We start from the raw sequence: 7,990 nt of genomic DNA, 5'->3' as shown, positions 1-7,990 counted from the left end.
CTTGTTTGATAGCTCCTGTTTCTCTTCTTCATTTCATATTCTGCAGAGAAAAATTGGGGGATTACATTTTTTAAAAGGCTTTATTTATTTATTTAAGAGAGAGTACGAGCAATGGGGAGGGTCAGAGGAAGAGGGAAAAACAGAATCCCACAGAGCAGGGAGCCTGATGTGGGGCTTGATCCCAGGATCCTGAGATCATGAGTCAAAGGCAGACACTTAACCGAACGAGCCACCCAGGCACCCAGGATTGCAATTTTTTAATGAACTACTTTCATCTAGAAAGTTTGAGAAAAAAGCTGTTTTTGTGTATCTTTTTGAAAAGTTAGCAGACAATGCCTGGAATGGAATATGATGGAGGAAGGCCATGGACAGAAAGACAAGATCAGCATGGAACAGTGGGATGCTTCCTGAAGCTCTCCCAGCATTTCTCCATAGCACCATTTGTTGTTTGCAAATATATTTTCACGATATTAGAAGTTCCTAAATTCAAAAGTAGAATTAACTAGTTGAAGTTATCCACCATTTTGTATTATACACTTCTCTATTTCTTCTCACTAGGGTGGAAAATAGAAATTTGACCCTATTTGAAATCTTCAACCATAATGCAGATACTTCATGGGCATATAGCTTTTCAGAATTAAATGAGGATAGGCATTCAAAATTTGCAAGAGATTTCATTTCAATTAAATTTGAATCCAAACAATATGGTGGCATCCTAATTCATTCACCCTTACCCGAGTCTTCATGTCTTATTCTGTGCTATTCCCCATACTGCAGTCAGTTATTCTATTGAATTATAAAGGTAACTATGGCACTATTCTTTGGTCTCCTTGGTACATATAGAATAGTATCTGAACTCACTTGGATGAAGGAAGCCCTCAATGACCTGGCCACAGTTGATCACAGTTGAAAGTCACATGTCTCTCCATTTTGCCCACTCTCCAGGCGGTACCTCTGCCACTTTCATTACTTATTGTTTTCTTCATGATTCTAGCCTCCAAGTCACAAAATGATCCCTAAAATTCTAGCCTTCACATCCACTTTCCTCAAGAAGGGGGAAAATGTCCAATGTGCAAAGATCCCTACCCAGTGACTAGTAAGTGGCCATTAAGAAAGAAAGAAAAATGGATGCTGGACAAACAGCTAGCAGTTTCCATCATAGCTCAAGAACTAAGAGCCATACTATTCACTGGAGCTCAAGAGATGTCGTGGACCTCTCAGTACAAAGTATATGGGAGCAAAATATATCTCTCAAAAAAGAAGGCAGGAGAAGAAAGAAAGAAAGAAAGAAAGAAAGAAAGAAAGAAAGAAAGAAAGAAAGAAAGAAAGAAGAAAAGAAAAAAAAGAAAAGAAAAGAAAAGAAAAAAGAAGGAAGAAAGGAAAGAAGGAAGAAAGAGAGAGAGAGAAAGATGGGCACTTAAGTGGTTCACTTGGTTAACCATCTGCCTTCAGTTCAGGTCATGATCCCAGGTCTAGGATCAAGCCTCACATCTGGCTTCTTGTTCAGTCTGCCTCTCCCTCTCCCTCTCCCTCTACCCCTCCTTCCTACTTGTGCACTCTCACTCTTGAATAAATAAATAAAATCTTTAAAAGAGAGAGAGAGAAAGCAAGAGGGGGGAAGGGCGAGAAGAAGAAAAAAAAGGAAGAAAGTGTGTGGGAGGCTTAAATCATGAAAATTTGGGGATTTTCGTGAGGAAAGAACTTTTGATTCCTGACCAGTGACCAAATGAAACTCTCTATTAGACCTGCTTCTAAAATTAGGAAGTCAAAACGGTACCCAAAGGTCATGTTAGTGAAGGATGCGCTTTGAGCAAGGGGAGAAATAAAATAAGCAAGATGCCTATAAAAATGTATCAGCCCTTCGTGTATAGAGAAGGATTAGCCAGGCTGCTGCCTCTCTTTCCTTCCACATCCCTTGCCAGCCTGCTAATGATATAACACATGCTTCATAAGCATATATTGGATGAATTAGCCATAGTGCATTTTCTTACCAAGACTGGCCATGCCCTCAGAGTCCCTCTCACACGTGTCTCCAGGCAGCCACTACCAATGGATCAGAGATGTGGTGAGAGGGGAAACAAATCTGCCATCCCCACATGGAGTGAGCCTATGCTCAGCAACCCGACTGTTCTTTGGGAGCTTTAATATTCACCTCAGTCCTTCCATATTACTGAGAAAATGCTTTTTAGGGGAAAAATGTCAACAGAGCTAAGAGTAAATAAAGGAAGGGAATGTTTTCCTCTTGGCACAGAATATAAAGGGGGATGTTGGTAGTTAATGCCTCAGAACCAAGTATGGTAGAGGAAACACATTCCTCCTGTGAGAAAAATCCCAAATGAAATTAAAACTTCAGTGAAAACATCTGCCTTCCCCACATGTACTTTCCTCCTTGCAGAGTGTGCATGTTGCATGTTTTAAAAGAGATCAAGATTTCTTTACAACCAGAAAACCCCATTTGCCATTTCTTCAAGATAAATGATGGTCTGTTGAAGATGATTCTGTGAGAAAAAAAAAAAGAAGGCCACCTAAAACATCAGAAATACTAAAAAGAACATTAATTTAACTAACATTTATTAAGTGCCTACTATATGCACAGAAGTGATGCAGGGTTGCTATGACAAGCAAAATTGTCATTTTTTTCCCTAACAGGGGAATGAGGAAGATAGCCATTAATCAGATTATCATATTTATGATTATCTAATCACAAACTGAATTAAGTACTCTGAAGGAAAGGGACACAGTTCTTTGAGATCCTAAAATAACATCAATAATAAAATATTATTTTATTTTCATTTAAATGTATATGTGTACCAGAGTAAGGAGGAGGACAAGTAGTAGCAATGAGGGAGTATCACAGACAAGGGCCCTGAGGCAGAAGGCAGCATAGAAGGTTCCACAAACTAGAAGGTCTATGTGGAGAACAAGATGGCAGGTGGTTCAAATGAAGTTGAGAAACAAGCTAAGGGTACCCCCAGGTGCATGTAGGGCATAAATGATTTAAATTTTCATCTTAACTGCCATCGAAATACATTAGAGGGCGCTAGCAAGTACGTGACATAATCATGCTTGTGCTGCAGGGTATCTATATGGCTTGGTTCTAAGAGAACACTCCAGCATCAGTGTGTTAAATTGGGATTACTAAAAACATTATACAAATAAATGAAGCAAATGAAGGAGTGAAAATTTTTGTCAGATAAATTACCCTGGCAACAGCATGAATGATAGGCTTGATAAGGGCAAAGTCAGACACAAGAGAAATTAATTTGAACAATACATACAGAAATATAGAGAATGGAATGGATGTAAGATACATTTAGGTAGTGAAATATAAAGGATGGTGAAGGGAAGGATCTAGAGTGACTCCAGGTTACTAGTCTGGATGAGTCAGTAGACTGCGTTGCTGTTTGTCATGATCAGGAACACAGGATGAAGAACAGGTTATAAAAGCATGTGAGTGATCCTGCTAGAATTGCTGGTTTAGAAGTGCTCAAGAAAAGTCCAAATATACATATCCAGAGAGGAATTGGCATAAATCTGTACTTTGGAAGAAATTTCACAGATAAATATATAGATCTGGGAAGGATTCATATAGCTAAGAGTTAAAATGGGAAACATGAATGGGTCACATCGGGAGAGTACTCACCATGAACTAAAAGAGAACCCTTGGCATCACCATCTACAGGAGAAACTTGAAGTAAGGGAAGACCAAAGAAAAATTGCATCAAGGAAACTATATGATTAGAGCATTTTAAAAAATTACCTTAGTAATAGGAGCATATGAGGAAAGAAGTATCCATTGGGTTTAGCCATGGGACACTATGGCCAAAGCCTTATAAGTCAGTGGGGTGACTGCAAGTCAGTCAGAGTGCAAGGGAAAAGGAGGATACAGGTAAAGTGATTGCAGGCTGTTCTCCAAAGAAGCTTGGCTGGAAAGAATGTCATGAGAAAGGGTGAAAACAAGAGAATGATGTAACATCAAGAATGTAGAAGTCTTAGGGACATCTGGGTGGCTCAGTCAGTTGAGCATTGACTCTTGGTTTGAGCTCAGGTTGTGTTCTCATGGGTAAGGAGATCGAGTCCCACATCAGGCTCAGCAATCAGTGTGAAGTCCGCGTGAAAATTGTCTCCCTCTACCTCTCTCCCCACTTGTACTCATAAGAGCACGTTCTGTCTCTCTAAAATAAATAAATAAATACATCCTTTTTTAAAAAAAGAATGCAGGCATTTTCACAATGAGATATCACCTGACATCTGTGAGAACGGCTGTTAACAGAATCACAAGAAATAACAAGTGTTAACAAGGATGTGTAGAAAAGAAAAACTTTGTTCAATGCTGGCAGGAATGTAAATCAGTGCAATCACTATGGAAAACACTGTGGAAATTCCTCAAAAGGTTGAAAATAAAACCACCATATGATCCAGCCATTCAACTTCTGGGTATTTATGTTAAGAAAATAAAAACAATAAGTTGAAAAGATATATGCATCCCCATGTTCTCGTATTATTTACATTCCTAGGTATATCCTTCCCCTTGAGTCACTATTAGCTTCTTTAAGAAAAGAGAGAAGTTATCCAAAATATCACCAAAGTTAAAACTATGGAGTGACATTCCCAGATTTCCTGATGGTTCAAGGTAAGCAGAGATACTATTCAGCAACTTAACATTTTGAGTTTCTGGGCAGCCCCAGTGGCTCAGCGGTTTAGTGCTGCCTTCAGCCTAGGGCATGATCCTGGAGACCTGGGATCAAGTCCCATGTCAGGCTCCCTGCATGGAGCCTGCTTCTCCCTCTGCCTGTGTCTCTGCCTCTCTCTCTCTCTCTCTCTCTCTCTCTCTCTGTGTCTCTCATGAATGAATAAATAAATAAAATTTATTTAAAAAAAATTTTGAGTTTCTCCGTGAAGAACTCTAAACAGATTAGCATCCAATAAATGTTTCTTGAATATAGCAATGCTCAGTCCTTCCACTAAATCCACTTTGTCCACTTTTTTCTCTCCATGACATAGATGGCATTCATATCCTGGCCCTATGAGAGCACTTGTGAGTTCTGTAAAATAAATGACATCCATTAGGAAAACAAACTCAAAATAAGACCTTTATTTTACCTTCCCTCCCTTCACTCTATCTTCAATGGAACTGGTTTGAAGTCTGAGCTTATCACAGCAGCTTACAGCTTACATTGTTTGATTCCCTAATTAGAGGCATTTCACACTTTTCCTGAGTTGAGAAAAAGTGTAATCTAAAGAGTAAGGCAATCACCTTCCTTTAAAATAAATCCTAAAAACAAAACAAACAAAAATTGTAGTAAAACCAGGTTGCATTTCACACATATAGTTTATTTGTTGGACTTTGAAAGAATTTGACCACTAAACAATTCAAGGAATGGAACTTTCTTTCTACGTGAGCTGTAGGGTAGTATAATGTATTAGATTATGTAACAGTGAAGTTTTGGGAATCAGGCCATTACTCCCAAATCTGAGTGCTACCTTTCTCTCACTATGTGATCTTGACGATACATAACTTTTTGCTTTAGCTTTGTCATCTTTAAAATGGGAACAAAATCTTTATCTTGGATTATTTAGAGGATTAAATACACATAAGGTGGTTTGCACAAACCAAGTTCTCATTAAATATAAGTTATCTGGACAGGGTTCCTCTTCTCACAAAGCTCAGTCTACTGGAGAGAAAAGTATGCAGTGCACAGTCCGGAGCAGTGCTAGAAGTGAATGTGTGCTATACTCTGGAAGCAAACAAAATGGAATGACAAATACTATACAGAGAACTCAAAAATAGTTCCAGAGAAGAGGTAACATTTGATTCTTCTACTCAGGCTGTGCCCGTTATTCATATGGAATTACTCAGATGCATAATTCCATATGAATAATGCTTATTTAGTGTTCATGTGATGTGTTATAATATTCAGTTACTGCTTGATTGTAAACATATGACCAATCCCATCAAAATGGCTAAAGCTGTGGTGCCTCAGTGGCTCAGTTGGTTAAGTGTCCTACTTTTGATTTCAGCTCAGGACATGTCTCAAGGTGTAAGATCCAGCCCTATGTCAGGGTCCATGCTCAGTGGAGATTCTGCTTCAGGTTCTCTTTCTCCCTTTTCCTCTACCCCTCCCCCTGCTCGCACTCCCTCTCTCTTAAAAATAAATAAATATAATCCTTTTCTTTAAATGGCTAAAACTTCTGGTTTAAAGACAGAAGTGTAATGTGCCTCATACATTTTCTCTTCCCTCTAATGGGTCTTACTCCTCCCTGTCCTCTCTTTCCTTCTTCTCCCTCTGTCCTTCTCTCCCTTGTACCCTTCCTACCCTTTTCCTCCTTCACAGGACACTGATGGGCCTAGATCCTTCAGCATGGCTCTAGGATTGCATTCAACATGTTTTCCGTAAGGAAAGTATGATAAGGTATCGTGACAGATAGCTATGATTGTTTGTGCAGCTTCTGGGTTTCTTCCGGGAAAGACAGAGGAGAAAAGGGAAATATCCTCAATGCGCCAAGTTGTATGAAACTCTTTCCTAGCACTGAGACAATCAAATCTTGCTTTTCTCATCATTTGAGAACTATAGGGTGTGCTAGGCTAAAAATAAGCCCCTTGAAAGATATCCATGGCTAATCCTCAAATATATGGTACCTGAGCATATTGTCTTATGTAGTTTTAAGGAGGTGATGTCCTTGAAGAGGTGTTTAAATTAGGGTTTTTGAGAAAGGGAGATTATCCTGGATTATTGGGATCAACTCTAAGTGTAAACCATATGTATCCTTGTAACAGGAGAGGTAGAGGGAGACTGCACACACACACAGGAGACAGCAGTGTGACCACAGAGCAGAGATTAGCGATAGAGCCTCAAACCAAAGAAAGACAGCAACCACCAGAAGCCACCCTGAGCCTCTAAAGGGAGCGTGGCCCAAATGACACCTTGATTTCAGCCTAATGAAGCTGATTTCAAAGTCTGGCATTTAGAGATGTGAGAGACTCAATCTGTTGTTTTAAGCCGCCAGATTTATAGTGATTTGTTCTAGCAGCCACAAGAAACTGATACATTGGGTTGCAAGTGACCCTTGCCCTGTCCTATAACATGTTTTTAAACTTTCAGGCTTTTACTTTTGGAGGCTGTCAATACTCAGGGAAAATGGATATTAAGCAAAAATGTTTTTGCTTAATTTTAATCCTGAATCACTTGCCCTTACTTACTCTACATTGTGCAGATACTCCTACTTCTGAGGTTATTATTCTAGTTCTTATTTGTAGCACCCCATCTGTACAACTGTATAACCCCTGTTAAGTGTGATCTGGATTTCCCCTTGCCTATTTTGGCTTTGGCTGTAGAGTGTTCTAGTAAGCCCAGGCTTTCATGCTCAACATAAGTGGAGTGCCCGCCACCTTTGGAGTGAGACCAGGCTTCTTTTGGATACTTTTGAATGATCTCCTATCACCTGATTCTTCTGATCTGCTTAAGATCAAAACATGATTAGATGTCAGCGTCTCCATGTCTTAACTTAGGAATCATTTTCATTCCTTCTAAAAATTTTCTGGGCTTAAGTATCTTCAAATAGAATCCTGGCTTATGCATTTCCAAATTAAGTAAGGCCTATGACCACTTGAAGGCTAATATGGCATCATATTTTTTAAACTTCCAACTGGAAACAATGAATGAAAAACTGAAGTCGTTGTGCAATCTGGTAAAGCACCCATGATAAGCCATCCAGAATAATGACCAATGAACCCAGCTGTAAGAATTATATGGGAATTTGCTTTAAGGGCTAATTGTACTCAGAGTAGATACTTCATAATTTGTTGAATGAACGAATGGTCCATTGAAAAACTAAATTTTAGCAAATTATTTACTTCACTGGATTAAGTATTTTAAATCCAGATTGAGTTTTTATTAAAATTTACCTCAAAAAATGACCCTTGTCATTTCTGCAAAGGATCATTTGAGTTCTTCAATGACTAATACCAAGAATGAAAGTAGACCCTTAA

The sequence above is a fragment of the Canis lupus genome, chromosome 32, assembly GCF_003254725.2.
Source record: "Canis lupus dingo isolate Sandy chromosome 32, ASM325472v2, whole genome shotgun sequence".
Taxonomy (NCBI): Eukaryota; Metazoa; Chordata; class Mammalia; order Carnivora; family Canidae; genus Canis; species Canis lupus.
The sequence above is the reverse complement of the archived record's forward strand: the minus strand, read 5'-3'. Positions refer to the sequence as shown.